The sequence below is a fragment of the Macaca nemestrina genome, chromosome 8, assembly GCF_043159975.1.
Source record: "Macaca nemestrina isolate mMacNem1 chromosome 8, mMacNem.hap1, whole genome shotgun sequence".
Classification (NCBI taxonomy): domain Eukaryota; kingdom Metazoa; phylum Chordata; class Mammalia; order Primates; family Cercopithecidae; genus Macaca; species Macaca nemestrina.
The window spans coordinates 142898420-142914772 of record NC_092132.1 but is presented as its reverse complement, the minus strand read 5'-3'; the positions used below and the strand labels follow the sequence as shown (position 1 = coordinate 142914772).

Sequence of the window (16353 nt, the reverse complement as noted above, 5' to 3'; positions counted from 1 at the left end):
CTACCTAACCTTCCCACCTCCTGGAAGGTTTGTGGTTCTGGTCTGCCTCCATCTCTATTACAGGAGTGAGATGCCATTTAGTAAACATTCCTGAGTCTGTGTCATGGTTCTGTTTGCATCCAATGCCCATTTCACAGTCAGGCCTGAGCAGTGTCTGGAATGGTTCATTCTGGAACAGTCTAGCCTGCTTCAGACTTCCTCTGCAGCTAATGGAAAGGCCAGGGCTGACACTGCTGCCTCTCACAGGTTACGTCTGTTAGCCGCATCTTCCTTCTTATTGGGAGAAAGTTTATATGGTCTGTGCAGGAACACAGGTTGACTCAGGTAAACTAAGGTAAACACAGGTACACCCAGCTACATTCAGGCATTCCCAGCTATACTCAGGTTCAGGAGTTTCTGGTTCAATGATACCTTTCCGTGGTTCTCAAATTGCAATTTTTCAATTAAAAAGAATAATTTGAAACTCTATCTGAAGTATAGAATGAAAATTTGAAAATGAGATGACCTTAAGGATGAGCTTGTTGTTAAGTAAATAAGAAAAAAGATTTAAATGAATAATAAAAAATATTAAAAATAGAGGACTAAATGTATTAAGTAGCTAAATTAAATATAGATTAACAAGTATATATTTTGTACTCTTTGGTATGAATCAAGTATAAACAAATGGATTCGAATTTCTGAACCCACAGACCAATTTTTTCTTTTAAGAAAAAAGCTGTCATAGCCATGGAGGTCTCCCTTGGTCGGGCTTGCACCTGCGCTTCTCCCTCCGGTGACAAGTACAAGTCTGTAGCAGGGGAGTCTGATCACGTCTCTGCTTCCCGGAGCTCATGGTACCTGTGGGACAGGACATTTGCCTTCAAGGCCTGAGTTGCTCGCCATCAAGGCCTGCATAGGGTGGAGATACCTTCGGTCAAAGAAGAGAAAATGTTCCTTATGTGGTATTTTGCTTGTGACAAATAAATACTCACACATCAATGAATTGGTTAAGAAGTGAACTACACTAGATTTGTTAGAGTCTCCTAAAATTGGAATAGAGAAAAGAACTTATTTCCAGATGTCTGAAGCAGGACTTCCTAACCATATGGAGGTAGATGTTAAATTACGTAAAATAATCCTAATTTTAAATATCCCTCATATCTCACTGTATTAGTCCATTCTTGCATTGCTATAAAGAAATACCTGAGGTGAGGTAATTTATACAGAAAAGAGGTTTAATTGGCTCACAGTTCTGCAGGCTATGCAGGAAGCATGATGCTGGCATCTGCTGGGCCTCTGGGGAGGTGTCAGGAAACTTACAATCATGGCAGAAGGTGAATGAGGAGCAGGCACATCTTACATGGCCAGAGCAGGAGCAAGAGTGCTCAAGGGAGGAGGTACTATGCATTTTTAAACAGCCAGATCTCACGAGAGCTCACTCACTAGCAGCAGGACAGTATTAAGAAGAATGGTGCTAAACCATTCATGAGTAATCTGGCTCCATGATCCAATTATCTCCCACCAGGCCCCACCTCCAACACTGGGTATTACAATTTGACATGAGATTTGGTAGGGACACAAAATCCAAACTATATCAACTGCTCATTCCTATGACACCACTCTACTAGCTATATATCTGCACAGTGGCTTTTGTTATGTTAATTGCAGATAATATGCATTCCTTGAAGCTGGGTGTACTCTTTTTTTTTCTTTTTTGAGATGCAGTCAAGCTCTGTTGCCCAGGCTGGAGTGCAGTGCACTGCACTCTAGGTTCACTGCAAACTCTGCCTCCCGGGTTCAAGTGGTTCTCCCGCCTTACCCTCCTGAGTAGCTGGGATTGCAAGCATGTACCACCACTCCTGGCTGATTTTTGTATTTTCAGTAGAAAAAGGGTTGCACCATATTGACCAAGCTGGTCTGGAACTCCTGACCTCAGTGATCCGCTCTCCTCAGCCTCCCAAAGTGTTGGGATTACAGGCATGAGCCACCGTGCCCAGCCCTGGGTGTACTTCTTATTTATACGTAGCACTGCCTGGTATTTGTGGAACACCAGTAAACGTTTGTTACATAACTGATCAATGGAATTAATGAACTTGGCATACTTGTAAATAAAAATATCTGATTCATCTACATAATTTACCCAAATGAAGGGCTGTAGCCGTCCTTCATGCTTAGCAATGTTATGCATTCTCTTTTGTTTTCTCCTAGTCCAGTGACAGATGCAGTTTTCTTGCTTTACTTATTTTCCACATAACCTCTGGGTGACCCTAAATGAGGCCTTACCTATCTGGCACTTTATCTTGTCAAAACTCCTTGCATGGTTATCACTCCTATCTATCTTGACTGACGGTTGGATCAATCGACAGAGTAAGTATTTAATCCCTGAAATCAATCTCTCCGGATTCTCAATCATTTGTCTTTGCTGGGTCTGACTTCCTTCTAGCTCTATGTACGAGCCTTTGTAAGGTTATCTCAAACTCAGCAGCCCAGGGGAAGTTTCCTAGAGGAGGCTGAGAGGCAAATGCGTAGTCCCTTGGAGCCAGGCAAAGGAGATTTGTAAACAAATGTAGTTTCTGCTGCTGACTGCCTGTCTGGCCACAGTCTTTTCATCTACAAATAGTTCCCACCCTTTCAGTCTTATTGAGAGCTAGCTATGGGAAGACATGCCAAGCTCATGAATTCCCATTTAAATGCCACACATGTAACATGAAATCAGGTGCAGCCTATCAGTAAGAGGAAAGTACCTAAATGGCTTAAATGTCAAAGGGAAAGCAGGTCGGCAATGGCATCCTATCCCCAGTGTGAGATGCAGACCATCAGCTCCAAAGCCCTGCAGGCTGCCTGAGTGCACAGTAAATGGGGTCAGGCTCTCCTTCGGGTTGAAATTTCTACCCAGCCAAAAGTTAGATCTTCTTGGAAGCAAATTGACTCTTCCAGCGGTTTAATGGAATCTACCTGCCCCTGCAGCTGTCAGTGGTATCATCATCACTGCCAGAGGTGACAAAAGTGGGGATTGCTGCTGGCAGTCACTCGTAAACAATTCTGCTCAATTGCCTGTGTAATGTTTAAATTGAGGACTACTACCTAGGCGCCAGGCACTGAGCTGTATGCTTTCTATGCAATTTCTTGCAGTTCCTCTCCTGATGCTGTGATGTATACCAATAGAATTTTTCAGATGAAGAAATTGAAGCTGTAAGAAGATATTCTCAAGATTATACAGCTATGAAGCAGAAAGATAAGGATTTCAACCCTGTTGTGCCTGACAGCAGAGCCTGACAAGTAGGAAGGTGGCAGCAGAAGATGGGTTTACCCCAGCACCAATCTGTGTGACCTCAGTGACAGTGATTGATCCGGCCTTATCTCCGTAACTTCAGAAAAAGTTCTTCCATCATACTTTAATCGTTTTCAATGGGAAAATATTGGTAACCTCATGTCATTTTGTCTTTGCCTCCTTGCAAATACTTATTGAACATGTGAAAGTGTATTTCCAAAGAGTTAGAAACATGACTGTCATCTAAATATGGAATGAACATGCATCAAAATGTATTCAACTCATTGAGGGAACCAGTATGATGGTAATGCTGGTTCCAAAAGCATTTGGAGGAACTGAACATTCAGAGGCATTTTAGGGGAAAAATGCCAGAATAAGATTCCTGGATTAGACACAAAACTGTTAATGTCCTACAGGCAATACAATGTGAAATTGAGGTTATCATTTCTACCAAATAGAAATCTACAAAGTAACATGTAACCTCACAGGAGTGTCTAGCTCTGATCTGAGTCAATGACAGAGTCGAACACAAGTACCTTTCCTTAGATCGGTGGGCTCTCAAACTTTTCTGCATGTTAAAATGACTTGGAGAGATTTTTTTTTTTTTGTAATCCTGACACCTGAGATCCCACAGGTATTAGTTTCTTATTGCTGCTGTTACAAACTACCACAAACATCATGGCTCAATGCAATCCGGCTTTATTCTCTTACAGTTCAGGAGGTCAGAAGTCTAAAACTGGTCCAAAGACCTGCTTCCTTCTAGAGGCTCTAGAGGAGAATCCAGTCCTTGCCTTTTTTACCTTCTAGAGGCTGCCTGCATTCCTTGGCTTGTGACTCCTTCCTCACCTTCCGAGACAACAGCACAGGGTCTTCTCTGATCTCTGCCTCCATCTTTAAGCCTTCTCTCTCTGACTCTGACCCTCCAGCCTCCTTTTTGTAAGAGCCATTGGGATGACCTTGGGCCCATCCAGATAATCCAGGATATTTCCCCCATCTCCAGAGCCTTAACTTAATCATATCTGCCAAATCTCTTACATGTAAGGGAACATATTCACAGGTTCTGAGGATTAGGAGGTGGGCATCTTTGGGAGGTTATTGTTTAGCCTATCACATCACCCCCCACCATTAACTCAGGATGTCTAGGGGTGGGAGTCAGGTAGCCGTAGTTTTCAAACATCCCAGGCATTTGCAATTGGAAGCAAAGTTTGAAAACCAATTCCCTAAATAGTTAAATAACCTTTAAATGATGCAGGAGTTAGCACGCCACCCCAAAATAGGCCACTCCGACATATTGACTATTTTGAGTTTAGGGTACCTGGAAAACAACAAGTGTGAGAGGATCACTCTGACCTTCTGTTTCTTACAAGTAGGAGATGAAATTCACATGTGAAAGATCCCTTTCCTATATCAGAAGGAAAGCATCATTCTTATCCTCAAGGATAGGAAGTTGAGGCTAAGGGAAATTTGTACAAATAAACCTTGTTTGACTAAACTTACCTTCCGAGCCACTTTTTCACCCAATTAACTACTCAGCCCAAGCTTCTTGGCCTTGTGACATTTTCACAATTCATGACTCTTTGTCTAATTCTGTATGTAAGTGTTCAATCTAACTGTACCTTTGGGTCTGCATTTCCTTATGTAGTCTCCCCTGCCATGTAAAACTTGTATTAAGTAAATTTGTTCTTCTGCTGTTGATCCTGTCTTATGTCTGTCTTATGTTAATATAATTCTCAGCCCCAGGAAAAAAAAAAAAAAGGGTACAGGTTAAATTTTGCTTCCTCTGTATTTTTAAATTTTGGATAATTTTTCTTAACAAACTGAAGAAATTACTGAATATTTATCAAACGACCAAAGCTATGTTTCAATTAGCATCTGCAATCACATCTTTGTTGTATTTGATCCTGACCTGGTTGCTCTTTTCCCTGACTGTGTAAACTTGGTGAGTCAACGCCGCCTTTTGCCCTTACGTAAAATGGAGCAAATGGAACTCATTTCTGTCGGAATGGTGGTGACAGTGGAGGAAGGTGTAAGCCAAGTGACTGAAACGCCATCTGTCACTGTGATGCTGCACATGTCCGTGGTCGGCTGCTGGAGGACGCGTCAGCCTCAGGTTTGCATAGCCAAGAATCATGATCTGTGGACCACAAAAGACTGAGGCTTGTCAATGCTGCTCAAGTAACGAAAATGAAAATAACATGCACACACGCACACCCACCCATCTATCCTTCAATTATGCCTGACGGCTGAAAGCAAGCAGAGGAGAGCTGTGAAAACAGTTAGCGGCGCCATACCTGGGAATCTTGGTGAATCTCCAAAAAACATAAAATCTCTTGCAGTAAACCTATCATCGGTCTGAGTTTACTACATTTCACCCAGCGCTGATCCTGGAGCCTCGGGGTAAACTTTTCAGAAGAGACTGGTACTGATTTTCAACCTGAACACCTGAATTTATTAGAGTAGTTCTTGTATTTTAATTGAAACAACAGGACATTCCCCAGGTTTGCAATGATCTGCAGGATATTTCTGAAAACTCTGAAAGGTCTGAAGAATGTGTCTCAGGCTGAAGGGAGGGGAAAGTTTCACTCTTAAGGTTCCACTTAGAGACCACATTCCCATCTCCAGACTCCTCTGTTCTGTTTATGTGGACAAACCTTGCTCTTTTTTAGATATAAGATTCAACTTAGTTGACAAGCTTCATCAGTTCCTTGTTACAAGACTAATAATCACAACTTTAATGAGCCATGAATCAGGTTTCCTAAAGCTACAATTTTCAAATCTCCTTCAACCAGCAGAGCCAATTTTTCAAATAAAATCATACAAAAGCCAAAATATACATGACAAAGGGAAAACTGTGACCTTCGCAGTTGGCGCTATTATGCTTCTTAAAATAGGACATACAGTTGATCCTGATTATTTACTAATTTCAGATTTGTGACTTCACCTACTTGCTAAAATTAATTTGTAACCTCCAAATCAATACTTGTGGTGCTTTTGTAACCACTAGCAGACATCCACAGAGCAGTGAAAAAAATGTCAACTGAGGCTCCTGTTCCCAGCTAAGGCTGAACAAGGCGGCTCTCTGCCTTCTTGTTTTAGTTCTTATACGGTAAACAAGAGTCCTTTTGGAAATCTATTTAATGCCATTGTTTTACATTTTTATGGTTTTTGTTAGTGATTTTGCTGTTTAAAATGGCCTCAAATAGTGCTGAAGTACGGTCTAGTGGTCCTAAGTGCAAGAAGTCTGTGATGTGCCTTATAGAGAAATACGTGTGTTCCAGAAGCTTCATTAGGGCATGAGTTAGAGTGCTAGTGGTCGGGAGTTCAATGTTAATGAGTAAACAGTATATATTTAATATGTTGTCTTGGCCCAGCGTGGTGGCTCACACCTGTAATCCTAGCACTTTGGGAGGCCGAGGCAGGTGGATCACTTGAGGTCAGGAGTTCGAAACCAGCCTGGCCAACATGGTGAAACCCCATCTCTATTAAAAATAAGAAAAAAATTAGCTGGGCGTGGTGGTGGGCACCTGTAATCTCAGCTACTTGAAGAGGCTGAAGCAGGAGAATCGCTTGAACCCAGGAGGCGGAGGTTGCAGTGAGCTGAGATTGTGCTACTGCACTCCACTCTGGGTGACAGAGTGAGACTCCGTCTCAAAATAAAGAAATAAATAAAAATATGGTGTCTTTAAAAAGAGAAACACATAAAACAAGGTTATCCATTAATCAATTAATAAAAATGTCATGACCGGAGATTTGCAGGAACCTAATCCTCTGTTTCCCCTGGAAGCAATGGTTCAGTGCTCACTGATTCAGTGTTTGCTATGATTTTACAAAATATAACTGACATGAATAGTAAGAATCAACTGTGCCTTTGTTTGGAAAAATATCTGGGTGGCAGCTTAAGTTAGGTGGTGAAACTCCATGGGCCTAGGCAGAAATGTGTTTGTTCCTACAGGGATGAAGTAGAGGAAGAAAAGAAGAAAAGACAGGGAGAGAAAGGGAGGAGAGAGGAGCTACAGGTAGAAAGGAACTATTAGGTTGGTGCAAAAGTAACTGTGGTTTTTACCATAACTTTTAATATTTACCCCCATCTCACTGAAGGACCAAAAAAGCAGCCCCCAGCAACAGATACTGAAAAGGTGCTGGAGAACAGGAATGTCTAATCCAGACTTTTAGGATTCCTTGCCATATTGGGTATACTATGAAACCGTGATTTCCAGCTCTTTCTTAAAATTTACTATACTTAAATGTGCCTCTCATGCTAGCTGCTTAGATTCTTTTTTCTCATGGAAATCAGGAAAGTTTCTTGTCTTCAGCAAAGCGATGTGCATTTTTTAAGGAGGGAGAGTCTCAGCAGAGAGAACCATGACAATGTAAGCCCTGCAGGGATCTGAAAGCATCTTGGAGAAGATTTTGCTGTGCTGAAGGACTGGGCTTGAAAACCCCCAATCCTAGCAATTTTACCTGGCCTTCAAAGGGCTGGGAGGGCCCAGAAATCTGTTCTGTTTGCAGCAGGACAAACAGATAGAGAGGCTTGTGAAATGCCCTTGCCGTGGTTCCCACCTTGACTTTGCAGAACAGAGTGCCAACCATGGACGGGGCATATAACAGCTGTGTCCCATAACAGAGTAGCAAGCACAGTTCCTCCTTGGATCTGTGCCTAGCACATTCCCTGACAATGCCCCTGAGAAACAGTCACCAGGATTTAGCTTCACCAGTCTCTTCTCACGTGGCCTTTCAGGAGGGTTGCAGGGTTGTGCCCAGAGCACAGTCACAGAAGCCAGGACTGGACTGGGGCCTGGAAAATACAATGTTCCCTGTGGCCAATTGCAGCACTATGTTTGGTAGCATATGCTTTGCTTGTCTTTCTCCTTCCCTGTGGGATTCTGCTAGGAATCAGGCTCCCCCTGGCCTGACTCCTTTCTTGGAGGATAGAGTTTTAAAATTTTATTATTTATTTATTTATTTGAGATAAGGTCTCACTTTGTTGCCTGATATGGAGTGAGTGGTGCAATCACAGTTCACTGCAGCCTCAAACTCCTGGGCTCAAGGGATCCTTCCACCTCAGCCTCCAGGCAGGTGCCACCATGCACGCTTAATTTTTTTAAAGTTTTTTTTTGTAGAGGTGGGATCTTGCTATGTTGCCCAGGCTAGTCTTGAACTCCTGGTCTCAAGTGATCCTCCCACCTTGGCCTTCCAAAGCACTGGGATTACAGGCGTGAGTCACCGCGCCCAGACACCACGGAGTTTTTCGTGAACTGAAACCGTCCTCTGAATGTTCCAGCAAAGCTCCAGCAGATGGTGATTTCCCCTGACTGCACGCATGTGCCAGAAACGCATTCGTTCCTAAGCCATTGAGCCACATTCATCAACTTGCCCCAGTGAACGGAGGATTCCTTGGGACCCTCCTTAGCAGGAACTGCAGAAGAGAAACAGACGAGGCTGCCACTACTGCTCCTGCCGCACTTGTACATTTAAGGGCCAAGGAATTCCAGAGCACAACTTCATCTTCCTGGCTTGCCTGGTCTCTTGGCTTCTGCTCTGAGCTCCGGGATCCAAGAACCCAGGACTTCCTCATCTGTATCCTGAGCGCAGCACGTGCACCAGCCATAATTATGTCCCCACATCACAGACGTGTTTACATCCCCTTTATCTCATTTTTTAATTTACCAATTGTGTCAGGCTGACCGCTGTTTTCTCCTTTTGCGCTTATGGACCAACAAATCAGCAGTTGTAAATATCTGCGACAAGGATAATTTATTTGCTACACACAAATGTGTTGGATGTAGGTGGTAACAGGAAAGAAACAAAAATATTGTTACCCAAAATGTAGTGATAAGATGCCAGGGTCTGAGTAAGTCTGCTGATGGACTTTCAGGGTGGTAGAGTGTTTGTACCTTTTGAAAATATGAACTGAACAGCCAGTATAGACCAACATTTGGTCAGTTCTGTAAAACAGATGTTAGATGACTTCCTTGACTGGGTAGACTGTTTAATTCAGGCAGAATATTCTGACCAGTAGCCCTGGATAAACACAGACCGGCAATGGCCCGGGTTGTTTTCTTCTTCTTCTTCTTTTTTTTTTTTTTGAGATGAACTCTCACTCTGTCACCCAGGCTGCAGTGCAGTGGCATGATCTCGGCTCACTGCAATCTCTGCCTCCTGGGTTCAAGTGATTCTAGTGCCTCAGCCTCCCGAGTGGCTGGGACTACAGGCATGTGCCACTACATCTGGCTGTTTTTTTTTTTTTTAAGTAGAGACGGGGTTTCACCATGTTGATGAGGCTGGTCTTGAACTCCTGACCTCAAATGATCTGCCTGCCTCAGCCTTCCAAAGTGCTGGGATTACAGGCATGAGCCTCCACACCCAGCCCCAGGTTTTTAATACCTATATGTACTCTAGTTAAAAGATTTTACAACAAAATGTGAATATCTCTCCTGTCTTTTTCTTCCTTTCCCAGGTGTGCGAGTGTGTGACATGGAGCTGAGGGCTTGTAGGGTGAGCTCTAGGACAGGACCCACAGGCCTGGTAGCCTGGTGACAGGTGCACTCAGCTTCTTATCAGTATGAAAATAGAATTGGTTGAAGCCAGGCTTGGGGGAGCCGGGGCCGGGGGCTCTCATCTCACCTTCTGCTGCAAAGGTGACTCAGCTTTCATGGCCTTCAGTTCTCATCTGGTTGGGCAGGTACTGAACAAAGCAGATGACATCAGCCATGCGTGGAATTCCTCACCACTGTTCTCTGCTAAACACACCGTATTTTCAATAGAACCTCTCATCGACAGAGACTCCTTACGCACATAGTGTTGCCAAGCGCAGTGTGGTCCAGAGTTACCTGTTGGCTCTTGGCTCCTGGATCAGGCTCCTCAGTTGCCCATCTGTGTAGACAGAGCCAGGCTCATGGAACGCAGGGCAGTGGTCTCTGGAAGCTTGGTCTGAGCAAAGTCACATATTCTGGCATTTGGGTCAGGACAGCAGAGCTGCTTTTTAACAGAGAAGAGTAAATTCTCCTCCCTGGCTCTGAACCTTCAGAGGTGGAAACGTTGGTTCACCAACCCACCTTTCCACTTCCGGTCATTTCTTTTTTATCACTTTTACCGGAACAAATGCCATTTCTAGCCTTCTCACTGCCCAGCTCCAGTGAAGCCCACGCAGCACTGTCAGATTATTCTTCCTTAAATACAGCTTTGATCGTCATTCCTCCCCTGCTCAAAAAGCTGCAAATACTTCCCACTACCTACAGAGGAAGGAAGACCATGCTTACTCAACCTGTCCCCGAGCCCCTACAATAGGGTCTCAAGCTACTTTTTCACCCTCATCCCCTCCTTCCCTCCTAAATAAACCTTCCTCTTCCCTTCAATTCTCTTTGCAGGTTGCTCAGTGTGCCCAGAACGCCTTTTCCCCGGTGTCTCTGTTTAGGAATGGTTCCTCCAACACCCCCACTCCTCTCTCCCCGTGAAATCCACCCCATTCTTCAAGTGTCAGCTCTTTCTCCAACTCATTCTTAATTCATTCAGCCCGGAGGGACGTCTTTCACTGCTCTGAATTTACTGTCCATTTCAGGCATTCATTTAGTGCTCCTGATTCTCTCCAAACTTTTTTAAAAAGTACTTTCATTTTAAGTTCAGGGGTACACGTGCAGGTTTGTTACAGAGGTAAACTCATGTCATGGGGGTTTCTTGTACAGATTATTTTATTGCCCAGGTACTAAGCCTAATACCCAATAGTTGTTTGTTCTGATGCTCTCCCTCCTCCCACCCTCCACTCTCCAATCGGCCCCAATGTGTGTTGTTCCCCTCCCTGTGTCCATGTGTTCTCATTATTTAGTTCCCACTTGTAAGCGAGAACACGTGATATTTGTTTTTCTGTTCCTGCATTAGTTTGCTAAAGATTGTGGCCTCCAGCTCCATCCATGTCCCTGCAAAGGACATGAGCTTGTTCTTTTTTATGGCTGCAGATTCTCTCTAAATGTATTGCACCAATAAGAAATTGGTGAGTGAGCACTGATAACTGGTGGCCCATGGCAATGGAATATTCATAGGCTGGCCCCCTTCTCCCTTTCATAGCTCATGCCTGGTCAGGAATGAAGAGCAGAGGGGGAATAGGACAGTTCTCAGGTGAAGAAGCACTGGCATTTACCCTAAGAGAAGGGATGTTTCCTAAACAACAAGGCTGTTTTGTTTAGCAAATTGAATTCTTCACTGTTTGGGGCCAAATACACTTTGTTTTCTAAAACAGAGTCTACTATTACAGCTGTTCTACATAAAGCTGACGCCATTGCCTTCATCTCAGCCCCACTGGGAGCGTGCTTCTGCCCTGTATTCTGAGCAGCTGTAATGGATTTACGGAGATATTCACATACTCCTCCCCAGCCCCTCCCAACCCCCAGCAGGGTCCCATTTTTACAGCATGGCTGGACAACACCTCCACACTCTACCACGCATCCTGAGCCAAATGGACAGCTCATTCCTGACTCAGGTCTATGACCTTGGCTTCATCAATACATTAGTCTCAGTAAATGAGCCTCAGAGCACTGTGGCATTGATACAGGATAAAACCTTTATACCTTGTGAAGGGAGAGTGTGGTCTTCTCAACCAAGGCATGAGAAAGCCTCTCGAACTGAATTCCAAGAAGCTGCCAGCTATGATAAATAAAAGGGTTCCTCGACTACGAGTTTAAACGCCTGCTTTCTGATGCTTCATTACTCCTGAAATGATCGGGAAAAGAACTTTGTTCTTGGCAGAGGTTTTCTCATCAGCAAACGAAGGTTTTTTGTTTGTTTGTTTCCTGACAATTTCTTGGTCCTTTTCACACTCTAAAATGCTAGATGTCTGAAGAATCTTTGCACCCAAGACTGAAGTACATGACGTTTTTTTTATTTGAGACAGTCTTGCTCTGTCACCCAGGCTGGAGTGTAGTGATGGGATCTCATCTCGCTGCAACCTCTGCCTCCTGGGTTCAGGCAATTCTTGTGCCTCAGCCTCCCGAGTAGCTGGGATTACAGGCACCTGCCACCATGCCCGGCTAATGTTTGTATATTTTGTAGAGATGGGGTTTCGCCATGTTGCCCAGGCTGGTCTTGAATACCTGGACTCAAATGATCAGTCTGCCTCGGCCTCCCAAAGTGAGCCAACACACCGGCCCTAAAATACATGACCTTTTAAGAGCTCTCCCAACATTGTGACCTCTGAGATTTGCTATAGTCCTCACTGCAGAAAGAATACACATTTGTGAAAATCTGTCTCAGTGCTTTAGAATTGTGCTGAGATTTCTTCTGTGCTTGTTTGCCTGTCTGTTTGTTTAATCTGAAATGGCATGTCAGTGTTTTTCAAAATTCCTGCCTCTTTTGGCATCAGTTAAGATTCATGATTGCAAGCAACAGAAATCAAGTCTGGTTAACTCAATATGAAAAGGACTCTCATGGCAGATTCTTTGAGATCTCACAGTATCAGCTCTGTGAAGTAAGAACCTGGAGTAACACAAGAGGCATGTTATAAAGGAGCTCACTCCATTTGCGATGTTTGTCCATTGCCAGCTGGAGGGCTTCCACTCCCCTTCCCTGCTTGCCCCACACCTGGGCAACCAAGTTACGAAGACTGTGGGTGTTCTATGCCCCTGTCAATGTCCAGGAACCTCAGATAGTGCACCCTCTAGCCCATGTGCCAGCCCCAACCCAACTTCATCTCCTAACCATAATAAAAGCCCAAAGCCACCCCTACACCGCCTTCCAACATAAGCTGTTCCCTCCTAGGACTCGCCAGCTTGTGAGTACTAAATGTAATTTATTCAACATCACTGGTGAGAGTGTTGTGTTATCTCTCATGACACATGGAAAACCCCTGGGTTAAGCCACAGAATTCCAGCTGAACATGGGCTGCTGCCCCTGCCTGACTCTTGAAGCTGCCACAACTTCTGGGAATAAATTGTGAACTGACCCCAGGTCTTTGTGACATGCTCTGAAGATTCAGTTCTGGACGGGAGAATTGCCATGTTTGAGCCTAGGCACATGCCATCACCCCTGGTTGCCAGGGCAGGAGGACGATCTCCTCTTCTGCTTCCCTATTTATGAACACAGCAGCTTTAGAAGTATCTGGAGGAAAAACAGTGAGACAAAATAACCTTCGAACACAATACTCAAAGATGGAAATTCTGTCATTGAAAGACTTACTAATTCTTTGTGAATAAAAAATACGCACCTCTTGTAGTCTTCAGGTACTTACAAAGCCTTTTAAAAAATTGAGATAAAATTCACATAACATAAAATCTACCATTTTAACCATTTTAAAGTGTACAATTCAGTGATCTTTATTCACAATGTGGTGCAGCCAGTTACTGATATCCAATTCCAGGACATTTTCATCACGTCAAAAAGATATTATCTTACCCCTTAAGCAGTCAGTCCCCATTCCTCCTCCTCCCTTCTCCCGGCAATCACTAATCTGCTTTCTCTCATTGTGGATTTTCCTGTTCTGGACATTTCATATACATGGACTCAGATACTCTGAGGTCTTTTCTGACTGGTTTCTTTCACTTAACACAGTATTTTCAAGGTTCATTCATATTGTAGTGTGTATATCAGCACTTCATTTTTATTGCTAAAAATATTCCATTGTATGTTTATACCACATTTTGTTTCTCTTTTCTGATGATGATGATGATGATGATGATGACGATGGTTATTATTATTATTATTTTGAGACAGGGTCTCACTCTGTCACCCAGGCTGGAGTGCAGTGGCACAATCTTGGCTCATTGCAATCTCTGCATCCTGGATTCAAGTGATTCTCCTGCCTCAGCCTCCCGAGTAGCTGGGACTACAGGCACACACTACCATGCCCAGCTAATTTTTGTATTTTTTAGTACAGAAGAAGTTTCGTAATGTTGGTCTCAAACTCCTGATCTCAAGGAATCTGCCTGCTTCGGCCTCCCAAAGTGCTGGGATTACAGGCATGAGCCACGGCGCCCAGGGCCTTATTTATCTTTTGAACATTTGGGTTGTTTCAACTTTTTGGCTGTTTTGCGTAATGCTGCTATAAACATTTATATACAAGTTTCTGTATGAATATCTGTTATCAGTTTCTTGTGTATATTCCTAAGTGCAGTAGAATTGCTTGGTCTTAACTGTAACTTCATGTTTAACTTTCTGAGGAACTACTGGAACTTCCATTTGACATTTCTATCAACAATGTATGAGGGAGTCACATTCTCCTAATACTTGTTATTGTCATTATTATTATTTTCATAGTCCTCTTAGTGGATATGAAGTGGTATCTCATTATGGTTTTGATTTGTATTTCCCTAATGACTAGTGGTGCTGAGAATTTTTTTTCACGTATTTATTGACCATTTGTGTATCTTCCTTGGAGAAATTACTATTCAAATTCTTTGCCCATTTTAAAATTTGATTATCTTTTTGTTGTTGAGTTGTAATAGTTCTTTATGCAGTCTGAGTATCCCTTATCTGAAATGCTTGGCACCAGAAGTGTTTCGGATTTCAAATTTTTATCAAATTTTTGGAATATTTTCATATACATAATGAGATGCCTTGGGGATGGGACAACACAAGTCTAAACACAAAATTTATTTATGTTTCATATACACCTTATATACATAGCCTGAAGGTAATCTATACAATATTTTAAAATAATTTTGTGCGTGAAACAAAGTTTGTCTTCACTGAGCCATTCGAATGCGAAGGTATTGCTATCTCATATTAGTGCTCAAAGCTTTGAAATATGGAGCATTTCGGATTTTGAAATTTTAGATTAGGAATGTTCCAACTGAATCTTCTGGATACAAGTATCTTAGCAGATACATGCTTTGCTAATTTTTTCTTCCATTTTCTCGGTTATCTCTTTATATATTCTTTTTTTTTTTTGGACAAAGTCTCACTCTGTCACCTAGGCTGGAGTACAGTGGCACAATCTTGACTCACTGTAACCTCTGCCTCCTGGATTCAAGCAATTCTCCTGCCTCAGTCTCCTGAGTAGCTGGGATTACAGGCACATGCCACCATGCTCAGCTAATTTTTATATTTGTAGTACAGACTGGGTTTCACCATGTTGGCCAGGCTGGTCTCGAACTCCTGACCTCAGGTGATCTGCCCACCTCAGGTGTCCTTGAAGCAGAGTTTTAAATTTTGATAAATGGTCTCATTTTTCTATTGTTTCTTTTGCATTTGTGGTTTTTGGTGTCCCATCTAATAAATCATTGCCTAGTCCAAGTCCATGAAGACTTAACCCTATGTTTTCTTCTGGGAGAGTTATAGTCTTTGCTCTTCTATTTATGTGTTTGATTCATTTTGAGTTCATTTTTGTAGATGGTGTGAGTTAGGGATCCAACTTGATTCTATTGCTTGTGGTTATCTAACTGTCTCGGCACCATTTGTTGAAATGACTATTCTTTCCCCATTGAATGGCCTTGGTGGCACTCTTGTCAAAAATCAACTGACCACAGATGTATGGTTTTATTTCTGGGCTCTCAATTCCGTTCCATTGATCTGTATGTCTATCCTTATGTCAATACATTAGAGCTTCCTGATTGTTTTCATATTTGGGAGAGAAACTAAAAAACGAACTTTTTACACTAGGGAGATTGAATTACAAGAATTGTAAGAATACAGATGCTAAGAATACAGACACAATGCTACCTATCTGATTGAGGGTAAAAATAAGGAGGTGAAAACCCTGTTTGCATCTGAAGAACCACATAATCTGCTCTATTTAGAATAATTTTATGTTGCCAAAGAGAATATTTTGTGTTAAAATACTTTATTAAAAAGAAATTTCCATTAAAAATAAAATCTTATACTTTTTTTGAAAATTTCATTCAAAATCTCATGACTCAAGCACAATTATTCTAATTTCTCCATGGTTTCCTTCTAGTCTTTGATTACATTTTACATGTTTTTACACATTTTAATCATATTATATGTACACTTTTCCTTCTTTTTAAACTTAGCATTGCTATAAACAATTTTCTTATATTCATATGGTATTCATATATTAATAGGTACTTAAAATCCTATTAATTTACATATCACGTTACATAACCAATTTATTATTTTATATTGTGTTTTTTTCACAAACTCTTTTTGCTTTTAAAAAT

General features: G+C 42.4%; 1 long non-coding RNA gene across 1 annotated transcript; it reads right to left on the bottom strand.

Annotated features, from left to right (window-relative positions):
* Window positions 1–582: 582 nt before the first annotated feature.
* Window positions 583–13326, bottom strand: LOC139355707 (uncharacterized). The gene is made up of 3 exons (XR_011606573.1): window positions 13005–13326; window positions 4748–5384; window positions 583–907 (listed from the first exon to the last, which is right to left on the bottom strand). It is a non-coding gene; the product is annotated as an uncharacterized lncRNA (long non-coding RNA).
* Between the last annotated feature and the right edge of the window lie 3027 nt (window positions 13327–16353).